Below are 14,038 nucleotides of genomic sequence, written 5' to 3'. Positions count from 1 at the left end.
TGAATCGTGCTATTAATGTCTTGCTTTTCTCTTCCGATCCTTTTGTTGCATACTTATTGTGACGCCCGGATAATTAAGCTACAGTAACTTTCTACTAATGATGCCACGTCACCTCAATTACTGTTGTTAATCTCGCGTTAGTTCGAAACCGGTTCGGATTCAAATTCAAAATCAAGCAAACAATAAAAGTTTTCAATTATTAAAACTAAAATGTTCTAGATGTGTCAAATAATTCAGAAGTAATATTGATGAAGAAACCAAGTTTTTATGAAATAGTTAAATGCACTAAGATAAATAAAATAGTGGCTTAATCAATTAATTATTACCTTTTATAATTAGTAAAATGTTAGGCTATTTTATTTGGGTGCCATAATTAAAGGTGGCAGTAGTATATTTAGCAATACTGACTTAGGAGCTATTTTTATATTTTTAAAAGTTAATGGTATATTCAAACTATAGAGAAAAGAAAATAAATAGAAAAGAAAAAGACAAACAGAAAACAATAGAAAGAGAAAAGGAACCCCCCCGGCTCACCATGGGCCTCGGCCCATCCCACCCAACCAGCCTGTCAGCCCGCCTGCTCCCCATTGGCCTATGACCTAACCCCCCATACCCCGAAAACCTAGCAACACCCCACTCCCCACACGTTTCTCTCGTCCCCCCCCCCCCCCCGCTGGATCTAGATCGAGCATCGATCCCCTCGCTCCACCAGCGTCGGCACACACCCACGCTCACGGCGGGCAGCGCCCCGCCACGCCCCGTGCGCCTCCTAGCTCCCGCCGGCGATCTCGCCAACCTCCTCCGCCGCACCCCGCACCGGCCGACCTTGCCGGAGACCATTTGTCTCCTCACGGCTAGCCATCGCCTTGCGCCCCGGCCTCCTCCTTGCCCGTGCGCCTGACCGCGTCGGGGCCAGCCTCGCAACCTTGGCGCTCGTCGTCGTCGCCCATTCCAGCCGCCTCATCACCGCACTGGACCGAGTCGGGGGAGCCTCAACGCCGTCGCCCTCGACCTTCTTCCTCGGATGCATCCGCCGGTCGCCGCCCGCTCTGACCCCGTCGCCGGTGCCGCGTCGCCGAACCTCCCGGGCCGCCTCCCCGCCGGACTACCTCGAGCCACGACGCCCCCTTCTCACCAACGATCGTGAGAACCCCCACCCCCAGTTTCCCTCTACTCCCCTGTGCACGCTCACCGCCGGACTGCGTTCCCGCTGCTGCTCCGCACAATCCTAGCATCCTAGCGGCCTCCGCCCGCGCCCACGCTGTCCCCTGCACTCCGCTGATCCGCCACGGCCGCGCCGCAGACCCCCCTGCGGCAGCGCCCGTCGCTGTCTCCGGCGAGTGCGCGCCCCGGCTCGCCGCTGCCTAGATTGCCCGAGCGCCCTGTCGGGTGCGCCCCCGCAGGCCAGCGCCCGTTCAGGCTACGCCCGCGCCCGCTATGGCCCTCCGGGCCAATGACAGTGGGCCCCCCGCCCCAGAACTTAAAAAAAAAGAGAAAAAGGAAATAAAATAAAAATGAATTAATGAAATTAATAATTAATTAATTAATTAGTGAATTAATTAACGTACTTAATCCTGTTAATATTAACTAATTAAGATTAATTAATCTAATTAACTACTGTTAATTAGCTAACAGCCCCTAACAGGTGGGACCCACCTGTCAGGTTGACCAGGTCAACGGTCAACGTTGACTGCTGACGTCATGCTGACGTCATGCTGATACATAAATTAAATTTCGAATTAAATTAATTTATTAAATTCTAAAAATGATTTAAATCTTTAAAATTTAATATAAAATAAACCGTAGCTCGGATGGAAAAACTTTGTACATGAAAGTTGCTCAGAACGACGAGACGAATCCGGATACGCAGCCCGTTCGTCCGCCACGCATCCGTAGCATAGCAAACCTGTAACATTTCACCTCAAGTTCATCTGTCCGAAAACGTGAAACACCGGGGATACTTTTCCGGATGTTTCCCCCCTTCACCGGTATCACCTCATACCGCGTTAGAACACGTCTAGCTCTGCCTGTTGTCCTGTTATGCACTTGCTTGCTATGTATTTATTGTTTCTCCTCTTCTCTTCGGTAGACCCCGTGACGATGCTGATGCCCCTGTGGTCGACTACGTCACCGACGACCCCTCCTTCTTGTCTGAGCAACCAGGCAAGCCCCCCCTTGATCACCAGATATCGCCTACTCTACTCTCTACCGCTTGCATTAGAATAGTGTAGCATGTTACTGCTTTCCGTTAATCCTATCCTGATGCATAGCCTGTCATTGTTGCTACAGCTGTTACCCTTACCTGCTATCGTACTGCTTAGTATAGGATGCTAGTGTTCCATCAGTGGCCCTACACTCTTGTCCGTCTGCCATGCTATACTACTGGGCCGTGATCACTTCGGGAGGTGATCACGGGTATATACTATATACATTATATACATGACACATGTGGTGACTAAAGTCGGGTCGGCTCGTTGACTACCCGCAAGTGATTCTGATGAGGGGGCTGAAAGGACAGGTGGCTCCACCCCGGTAGAGGTGGGCCTGGGTTCCTGATGGCCCCCGACTGTTACTTTGTGGTGGAGCGACAGGGCAGGTTGAGACCACCTAGGAGAGAGGTGGGCCTGGCCCTGGTCGGCGTTCGCGGATACTTAACACGCTTAACGAGATCTTTGTATTTGATCTGAGTCTGGCCATTTGGTCTATACGCACTAACCATCTACGCGGGAGTAGTTATGGGTATCCCGGCGTCGTGGTATTAGCCGAAGCTCTTCTTGACGTCAGCGACTGAGTGGCGCGCCCCGCATTGGACCGTAAGCTCACGCTTGTATTAAGGGTGCTAGGTCTGCTTCCGGCCGCGTACGCAACGTGCAGGTGTGCATAGGGCGATGGGCCCAGACCCCTGCGCGCATAGGGTTTAGACCGGCGTGCTGACCTCTCTGTTGAGCCTAGGAGGGGCTGCGACGTGTTGATCTTACGAGGACGGGCATGACCCAGAAAAGTGTGTCCGGCCAAATGGGATCGAGCGTGTTGGGTTATGTGGTGCACCCCTGGAGGGAAGTTTATCTATTCGAATAGCCGTGTCCCTCGGTAAAAGGACGACCCGGAGTTGTACCTTGACTTTATGACAACTAGAACCGGATACTGAATAAAATACACCCTTCCAAGTGCCAGATACAACCCGGTGATCGCTCTCTAACAGGGCGACGAGGAGGGGATCGCCGTGTAGGATTATGCTATGCGATGCTACTTGGAGGACTTCAATCTACTCTCTTCTACACGCTGCAAGATGGAGGCTGCCAGAAGCGTAGTCTTCGACAGGATTAGCTATCCCCCTCTTATTCTGACATTCTGCAGTTCAGTCCACTGATATGGCCCTTTGCACATATACCCATGCATATGTAGTGTAGCTCCTTGCTTGCGAGTACTTTGGATGAGTACTCACGGTTGCTTTTCTCCCTCTTTTCTCCTTTCTATGCTAGTTGTCGCAACCAGATGCTAGAGTCCAGGAGCTAGAGATCCCGAGGATGGTTATACATGGAGTTCAGCTTCGAGGAGTAGTTAGGAGGTCCCAGGCAGGAGGCCTTGCCTTTTCGATCGTTGCTACTTTTGTCCTAGCCTTCTTAAGGCAAATTTGTTTAACTTATGTCTGTACTCAGATATTGTTGCTTCCGCTGACTCGTCTATGATCGAGCAATTGTATTCGAGCCCTCGAGGCCCCTGGCTTGTATTATGATGCTTGTATGACTTAGTTATGTTGTAGAGTTGTGTTGTGATATCTTCCTGTGAGTCCTTGATCTTGATCGTACACATTTGCATGCATGATTAGTGTACGGTCAAATCGGGGGCGTCACAAGTTGGTATCAGAGCCAACTGCCTATAGGAATCCCCCTTTCCAACTCCTTGGCCGAAGTCGAGTCTAGTCATTGAAAAACTTTTAATAACATGACTGTGTGGCTTACGGGCCCACGTCACCATTGGGTGGTAGTAGGATCTTTTACTCCTTGTCTATACTCTGGGACTCTGATCTCTCTTCTATTCGGGTTAAGTGAATTTTGCTAAATCTAACATTAGGATCTCCTTATCACTTTCACCCGGAGAGCCCCTTATTACTGATGATCGTCTGCTGCACGCGAAGACCCTGAAGATACTCTCCGCTGATAACCCGAGAACTTGTGTTCATCGCTTTTGCAATTCCCTTTCATCGATAAACTCCTATGGATAACCACGTATACTCGCCATTCATACAATGTTTCCCAGTTGATCTTGTTATTACAAGATACCCCGAAATTCTCTCTGTTGTTCCGAGAATCCTTTGAGCTTACTACCTTGCTGTTCTTTTTCACCTGAATTCCCCTACGGATAATTCTCGCACTTACTGAGTATCCGCTCATCCCCAGTTGATTCAAGTATTCCACAAAAGTGTTCAAAATACCATTCGATCTTCCGAAAATCCTCAGGAGCCTTTTTGCTCTTGAAATTCTTACTTACTTGCATTATGATTAATCTTAAGTCTCGTAATCTTATTGGCATCTCTTGTCATTATCATTTTGAGTCCGTTGATTCAGTTTGTTGCGAATGCTCGCAATCCTCAATCAGAGCCTAGAATTCATCCTTCCGGGTCAGATGTCATATTAAACATGAGTTGGTTCTCGACCAATCAAATTGCCGTCGATTGTACCCCTCAGGCTATTCAACTTATCCATCCTTAAACAGAGCGTTTGCTTGTGATCGCTTGATTTGGAAATCATAATTCCTTTGCAATTGAGCTCTGAGTTAGTCAGTTGTTTCTATAATTCAATGTCTTTGCATTGTTTCTTGCTCTGGTTTTGTGCCGATACTCACATCAGATCCTTTATGGACCACCAGATCCTTTGTTGGATTTTATCCGACAATGTCCTTCATATTCAATATCCTTGTGAGCCTTTCCACGGATATATCATGCCTTTGGTAAATTCTATCCTCTGCTTTTTCAATCATGCTCTACTTTCGAGCCTGTGTTTATTACTCCTGAAGGTTGTGTTATATGTCCCTACAATACCCCGATGGGTTGAACCTATGCCTTCCATAATATGTGTGAACTCGAAAGTTTTCATGAGTCATACTCTTTTGGTATTTTGCCAGATAAATTTTTTCAACACTGCAACTTCATCAAACGCGAGAAGTGAATGAAAGGTTATGCATTGAAGAAGTGGGAGTCGACCTTGAACTTTGCGTTCATGCCCATGGACACGATGTAGATCTTATCATTAAAGCTTTTCTTAAATTAATTATTCCCTTGGTATAAGTTCATCTTATATCTGGGATCTGGCCTTTTGCAATCGTGGTTCCGACCACGTTCTCCTTTAAACACCATTTCTCGTGCGAGTTTAAGCACTTTACTTCTGCAGAGCAAAACCCAATCTAACCTCTACTTTGATCTGTCGTCGAGTATTACCCCCTGGTATCTCGAGATTATCACGAGCAACATAACTTCTTATGAGTTCTTCATCAACTAATATTCTTGTCGATTCCATTTTTCCAACGGGTTCTGAGTTGTTAGAACCCCTCAAGGACACCGACAACTGAATCGAGTCCGCACTGTGATTCAACAACTCTTGGTAACCTTCATTACTTACGAGTTTGAACTCGATCACGTCATTCCTAGCCTACTCGGTTATGTCATTATCGTGCCGATTTTAACTGTGCTACCTGGACCTTCCCAGCGCACCAATTTTGACAGTGAGCTAATCTTGCGTCGACCTTCCTCGTCATATCACTTCTCCTTGAACAGCAAACTTGATTTCGAGTTTGTGTCGTACTCGTGGTTCCAATAACCTTTCGCTTTCATCATTCCTCTGACTTGATGTCATCGCCGATAGATTACATCTTCATGAAATCTCTCGACAAATGTGTCGTGATCAGCACCAACATTTTGAGCTCTTCCAGGATATCAGTGGAAATTCAGGATGAGAAATACCATCCTTGCCCCTCGATGAATTGTGTTATCATCGACAACATTCTTGCCTCCCCCCAACACAAACTTGTTCATATTTTGTGTTGTATCTTGATTTCCCTGCTATCCAACTTATGTTATGTTCTACCGTGGAGTATTACCATCTTTGATGTCAAGAATGTCGTGAGCATTACTCCACCTCTTAAGAATTCTTGGTACAGTGATACTTCTCGCCATCACCATTCTTTCTTGGTCCCCGTGTTGTTTCTAAACGAAATACCGACAAATGGTCTATGATGTGTAAATTCTAAACTTCTAGCAACCCTATTGCTTTGAAGTTATTGGTCTATAGTTTCATTCTACGTCTATGGATTGATGAATCATCATTCGAACATTGATCGTGCTACCTAGCCCATATTTCGGGTGCACATTTCAACCAATGTATAACTGTGTATGTTTTTCCTCGAGCATACATCATTAAGTCATTCGATCTAGCTAATGTTATCTCCTTGTTCACATAGTTGTGGAAATCCATCTTTTGGAAATCTCAATGGAATGTCGCTGAGTCCATCAGCCACCTCCTAACCCTCTCTTTGGTTTAATGATGAACTCTGGTTTCGGAACTTGCTTTCATAGTTCATTTCCCGAGAATCTTACAATGTCATCCCATCAATTTGTGTTGCACTTTTCTTCTCAGACATCATGAGTCTGAGGTATCCTGACACCAATCAGATCTGAATCTCGGTCAGATATGATGGTTGGAACATATTTCCAAGAGTTATAACATTGGTCTTTATATGACCCGGTAAGGTGGTCTCATACCTAGCCCTCCGGCCCTATTGTTATAGTTTTCATTTTTAGCAAGGTTATCCATTCTTTCCATGAGGAAATTGTAAGACTTACTCTATATTTTGTTCCTGATGGATCCTTTGTGTGTCCATAGCCTGATCTCACCTGTTGACCATGTCAATGCTATCTCGAAGCATGTCTATGGTACTCCGATTTTCAACAGGAACATTTGAAGCCCAATGCTAAATGTTTCCTGCTCAATTATCGAAACACCGCTGTATGGGTAATGTCATGAAAATTCTCTCCCGTACCTAAGGAGTTTTCTACATTATATCATGTCAAGGATAACATGCTCTGCTTGTCCTTGGGAAGGATATACCCCTGAAATATGTGTTTAAACACATTTTCCTTTCCATTGTTCTGTTTAATTTGATAATCATATTTTCCTTTCCATTGGTTGGTTTAAAGTTTCTGGTGATCATTATGATCTAAGCAGTATTAATTCCCTGCTTGTGCAAACACCTCGGTGTACAACTCTGTCAGTAAGACCCTGTTACTATTGTTGGTGACATTCCGGTAACCACCGATGGACGAGAACTTTGCCTATTGGTCTGCCTCGTTTCAACGAGCAGGAAAATGGTTCTCTTTGTTCCTCGCCCTTGGTACCGACGATGTTGCTGACATATAACTGACAGGCTATCCTCTGACATGCCTTGCTATCATGATCGTGTAAGATGTCACCGCCCTTCCTACTTTAACCACATGGTGGGCCCATAACCCACAGTTCCACAGGATCAAAACCTGACTCTCTTGCACTCCTTGTTCCCAAGATTGTTCCTCGCGTGTGGCCTCGTATGCAATTCACGAGCTACCTTCTGAGAGATCATCAATTCTGGTATGAAACACAATAATTATTCCCGTTGCTCTAAACCCCTTTCACACTCTGTTTCCGACAACGAACGATTGTCTATCCGCTTGAAACTTCTTATGGTACCTTCGAACCTTACTCTCGATGTGTTTTAATTGTTCAACCCGAGAGGTACTCATATGCTCATTCATGGGATTATCCCAGATTATTACCCTTATAGCATTCCTTCATTACCGATCTGCCCCGTTCCCTATTCGTAAGTACGAAGGAACCCCCGAAGAAAGGATGCCAACATTGTCATGGTGACCGAAGCAGAGAAATGAAGACACCCACGTAATGGATCGACCTCATCGAGAAGAGCAACCAAGACCGAGATGACTCGTTAGAATTTCGTAACCAAATCCCTTCCCCGTCACTTCCCCTCTTAAATCTTCGGGACGAGATTTCTTGTAGTGAAGGAGAATTGTGACGCCCGGATAATTAAGCTACAGTAACTTTCTACTAATGATGCCACGTCACCTCAATTACTGTTGTTAATCTCGCGTTAGTTCGAAACCGGTTCGGATTCAAATTCAAAATCAAGCAAACAATAAAAGTTTTCAATTATTAAAACTAAAATGTTCTAGATGTGTCAAATAATTCATAAGTAATATTGATGAAGAAACCAAGTTTTTATGAAATAGTTAAATGCACTAAGATAAATAAAATAGTGGCTTAATCAATTAATTATTACCTTTTATAATTAGTAAAATGTTAGGCTATTTTATTTGTTTGCCATAATTAAAGGTGGCAGTAGTATATTTAGCAATACTGACCTAGGAGCTATTTTTGTATTTTTAAAAGTTAAAGGTATATTGAAACTATAGAGAAAAGAAAATAAATAGAAAAGAAAAAGACAAACAGAAAACAATAGAAAGAGAAAAGGAACCCCTCGGCTCACCATGGGCCTCAGCCCATCCCACCCAACCAGCCCGTCAGCCCGCCTGCTCCCCACTGGCCTATGACCTAACCCCCCATACCCCGAAAACCTAGCAACACCCCACTCCCCACACGTTTCTCTCGCCCCCCCCCGCTGGATCTAGATCGAGCATCGATCCCCTCGCTCCACCAGCGCCGGCACACACCCACGCTCACGGCGGGCAGCGCCCCGCCACGCCCCGTGCGACTCCTAGCTCCTGCCGGCGATCTCGCCAACCTCCTCCGCCGCACCCCGCACCGGCCGACCTTGCCGGAGACCAGTTGCTTCCTCACGGCTAGCCATCGCCTTGCGCCCCGGCCTCCTCCTTGCCCGTGCGCCTGACCGTGTCGGGGCCAGGCTTGCAGCCTTGGCGCTCATCGTCGTCGCCCATTCCGGCCGCCTCATCACCGCAGTGGACCGAGTCGAGGGAGCCTCAACGCCGTCGCCCTCGACCTTCTTCCTCGGATGCATCCGCCGGTCGCCGCCCGCTCGGACCCCGTCGCCGGTGCCGCCTCGCCGCCTCCCCGCCGGACTACCTCGAGCGACGACGCCCCCTTCTCACCAACAATCGTGAGAACCCCCACCCCCAGTTTCCCTCTACTCCCCTGTGCACGCTCACCGCCGGACTGCGTTCCCGCTGCTGCTCCGCACAATCCTAGCATCCTAGCGGCCTCCGCCCGCGCCCACGCTGTCCCCTGCACTCCGCTGATCCGCCACGGCCGCGCCGCAGACCCCCCTGCGGCAGCGCCCGTCGCTGTCTCCGGCGAATGCGCGCCCCGGCTCGCCGCTGCCTAGATCGCCCGAGCGCGATGTCGGGTGCGCCCACGCAGGCCAGCGCCCGTTCGGGCTACGCCCGCGCCCGCTATGGCCCTCCGGGCCAATGACAGTGGGCCCCCCGCCCCAGAACTTTAAAAAAAAGAGAAAAAGGAAATAAAATAAAAATGAATTAATGAAATTAATAATTAATTAATTAATTAGTGAATTAATTAACGTGCTTAATCCTGTTAATATTAACTAATTAAGATTAATTAATCTAATTAACTACTGTTAATTAGCTAACAGCCCCTGACAGGTGGGACCGATACAGGTGACAGATACATAAATTAAATTTCGAATTAAATTAATTTATTAAATTCTAAAAATGATTTAAATCTTTAAAATTTAATATAAAATAAACCGTAGCTCGGATGGGAAAACTTTGTACATGAAAGTTGCTCAGAACGACGAGACGAATCCGGATACGCAGCCCGTTCGTCCGCCACGCATCCGTAGCATAGCAAACCTGTAACATTTCACCTCCGGTTCATCTGCCCGAAAACGTGAAACACCGGGGATACTTTCCTGGATGTTTCCCCCCTTCACCGGTATCACCTCATACCGCGTTAGAACACGTCTAGCTCTGCCTGTTGTCCTGTTATGCACTTGCTTGCTATGTATTTACTGTTTCTCCCCCCTCTTCTCTTCGGTAGACCCCGTGACGATGCTGATGCCCCTGTGGTCGACTACGTCACCGACGACCCCTCCTTCTTGTCTGAGCAACCAGGCAAGCCCCCCCTTGATCACCAGATATCGCCTACTCTACTCTCTACCGCTTGCATTAGAATAGTGTCGCATGTTACTGCTTTCCGTTAATCCTAACCTGATGCATAGCCTGTCATTGTTGCTACAGTTGTTACCCTTACCTGCTATCCTACTGCTTAGTATAGGATGCTAGTGTTCCATCAGTGGCCCTACACTCTTGTCCGTCTGCCATGCTATACTACTGGGCCGTGATCACTTCGGGAGGTGATCACGGGTATATACTATATACATTATATACATGACACATGTGGTGACTAAAGTCGGGTCGGCTCGTTGAGTACCCGCAAGTGATTCTGATGAGGGGGCTGAAAGGACAGGTGGCTCCACCCCGGTAGAGGTGGGCCTGGGTTCCTGACGGCCCCCGACTGTTACTTTGTGGCGGAGCGACAGGGCAGGTTGAGACCACCTAGGAGAGAGGTGGGCCTGGCCCTGGTCGGCGTTCGCAGATACTTAACACGCTTAACGAGATCTTGGTATTTGATCTGAGTCTGGCCATTTGGTCTATACGCACTAACCATCTACGCGGGAGTAGTTATGGGTATCCCGGCGGCGTGGTATCAGCCGAAGCTCTTCTTGACGTCAACGACTGAGTGGCGCGCGCCGCATTGGACCGTAAGCTCGCGCTTGTATTAAGGGGGCTAGGTCTGCTTCCGGCCGCGTACGCAACGTGCAGGTGTGCATAGGGCGATGGGCCCAGGCCCCTGCGCGCATAGGGTTTAGACCGGCGTGCTGACCTCTCTGTTGAGCCTAGGTGGGGCTGCGACGTGTTGATCTTACGAGGCCGGGCATGACCCAGAAAAGTGTGTCCGGCCAAATGGGATCGAGCGTGTTGGGTTATGTGGTGCACCCCTGCAGGGAAGTTTATCTATTCGAATAGCCGTGTCCCTCGGTAAAAGGATGACCCGGAGTTGTACGTTGACCTTATGACAACTAGAACCGGATACTGAATAAAATACACCCTTCCAAGTGCCAGATACAACCCGGTGATCGCTCTCTAACAGGGCGACGAGGAGGGGATCGCCGGGTAGGATTATGCTATGCGATGCTACTTGGAGGACTTCAATCTACTCTCTTCTACACGCTGCAAGATGGAGGCTGCCAGAAGCGTAGTCTTCGACAGGATTAGCTATCCCCCTCTTATTCTGACATTCTGCAGTTCAGTCCACTGATATGGCCCTTTACACATATACCCATGCATATGTAGTGTAGCTCCTTGCTTGCGAGTACTTTGGATGAGTACTCACGGTTGCTTTTCTCCCTCTTTTCTCCTTTCTATGCTGGTTGTCGCAACCAGATGCTGGAGTCCAGGAGCTAGAGATCCCGAGGATGGTTCTACATGGAGTTCAGCTTCGAGGAGTAGTTAGGAGGTCCCAGGCAGGAGGCCTTGCCTTTTCGATCGTTGCTACTTTTGTCCTAGCCTTCTTAAGTCAATTTTTTTTAACTTATGTCTGTACTCAGATTTTGTTGCTTCCGCTGACTCGTCTATGATCGAGCAATTGTATTCGAGCCCTCGAGGCCCCTGGCTTGTATTATGATGCTTGTATGACTTATTTATGTTGTAGAGTTGTGTTGTGATATCTTCCCGTGAGTCCTTGATCTTGATCGTACACATTTGCGTGCATGATTAGTGTACGGTCAAATCGGGGGCGTCACACTTATATATTGCTTATGTATTGTCTGTTGTTTGGCTAGTGCATAGAGATGTCGTCGTATGTCGTGTACAAGGGTAAGGTTCCCGGAGTCTACGACGACTGGGAGGAGTGTCGGAGACAGGTTCACCATTTCAGCGGTAACAGTTACAAAGGGTACACCACTAGGGCGGAGGCGGAATCTAGATACGCGCGCTATCTAGCGGGAGAGAGGAGGGAGCGTTGGAGGAACCGGATGAAGACCAGTTTCATCGCGATGATGCTCATCGTGATGACCGCAGCTCTCTTCTATGTGATGGTAGTTTAGATGATCGATACCGACTTGTAATGTGAAGACAAACTCGCTACTCGCGGTCTCCAGACTTGTAATGTTCTATCTTTGTTCGGTCTTTTGAATTCGGAGACTAATATGATGAATTGTATTCGGAGACTAATCTTCTATTGTATTCGATGAATCTGCTGTTGTTGTGTGGTGCTGCTTACATTCTGTCCAATAATATATTTTGTAATCTGTGCAAAAATTAGAAAAGAAAAAAATCCCTAATATACATACTAATGGCGCATCACCCCAACGTGCGCCATTAGTATGCCAAAGGATACTAATGGCGCATCACCCCGCAGTGCGCCATTAGTATGCCAAAGGATACTAATGGCACATCACCCCCCGGTGCGCCATTATTATGGCTAGGCACATGGGTAAATATGGCCCCCTGGGAGGCATACTAATGGCCATTAGTATACCAGATACTAATGGCGCATCAGTGGTGCGCCATTAGTAAAAAATACTAGTGGCGTGGTACTAGTGGCGCACCAGTAGTGCGCCATTAGTAGGCAAAACTGGTGTGCCACTAGTAGGCCTTTTCCTAGTAGTGCTCAGAACCACGAGACGAATCCGGATACGCAGCCCGTTCGTCCGCCACACATCCCTAGCATAGCAAACACGCAACTTTCCCCCTCCGGTTCGTTTGTCCGAAAACGCGAAACACCGGGGATACTTTCCCGGATGTTTTCCCCCTTCGCCGGTATCACCTATCCCCACGTTAGATTAAACTATCGCACTTTCCAAGCAACCCTCCAATGAAGAAAGTGCAATTGAAACAATCAAGAACGGAAAAATAATTAGACTCCCTCGTCAATTGTTTGGATTGGAATTAGGCTCCTCTACTCTAGTCGTCCTCTTCTATTTCGGGCAGTAGCTCAGCCCTTGGCACCGTGTATTGCCTTGTTATATTTTGTGTGATGCTTTGTTTGCTCCGTATTTACTGTTCTTCCCCCTCTTCTTCTCCGGTAGACCCCAAGACCGACGCTGCTGCTACCCAGTACGACTACGGTGTTGACGACCCCTCCTTCCTGGCTGAGCTTCCAGGCAAGCCCCCCCCCTTGATCACCAGATATCGCCTATTCCTTCTCTATATTGCTTGCATTAGAGTAGTGTAGCATGTTACTGCTTTCGGTTAATCCTATTCTGATGCATAGCCTGTCATTGTTGCTACAGTTGTTACCCTTACCTGCTATCCTACTGCTTAGTATAGGATGCTAGTGTTCCATCAGTGGCCCTACACTCTTGTCCATCTGCCATGCTATACTACTGGGCCGTGATCACTCGGGAGGTGATCAGGGGCATATGCTATATACTTTATACTGTTACATTACTTATGATACTGTTCGGAGATGGGGGCTGAAGGGGCAGGTGGCTCCATCCCGGTAGAGGTGGGCCTGGGTTCCCGATGGCCCCCGACTGTTACTTTGTGGCGGAGCGACAGGGCAGGTTGAGACCACCTACGAGAGAGGTGGGCCTGGCCCTGGTCGGCATTCGCGGATACTTAACACGCTTAACGAGATCTTGGTATTTGATCTGAGTCTAGCCACTGGCCTATATGCACTAACCAACTACGCGGGAACAGTTATGGGCACTCGACGTCGTAGTATCAGCCGAAGCCTTTGTGACGTCAGCGACTGAGCGGCGCGTGCCGGATTGGAACGTAAGCCTGCTCTTGTATTAAGGGGGCTAGTTCTGCTTCCAGCCGCCCACGCAACATGGAGGAGAGCAACGGGCGATGGGCCCAGACCCCTGCGCGCATAGGATTTAGACCGGCGTGCTGACCTCTCTGTTGTGCCTAGGTGGGGCTGCGACATGTTGATCTTCCGAGGCCGGGCATGACCCAGGAAAGTGTGTCTGGCCAAAGGGGATCGAGCGTGTTGGGTTATGTGGTGCACCCCTGCAGGGAAGTTATCTTTTCGAATAGCCGTGATCTTTG

The sequence above is a fragment of the Aegilops tauschii genome, chromosome 7 (assembly GCF_002575655.3).
Source record: "Aegilops tauschii subsp. strangulata cultivar AL8/78 chromosome 7, Aet v6.0, whole genome shotgun sequence".
Taxonomy (NCBI): domain Eukaryota; kingdom Viridiplantae; phylum Streptophyta; class Magnoliopsida; order Poales; family Poaceae; genus Aegilops; species Aegilops tauschii.
Note: the sequence above shows the minus strand (reverse complement) of the source record.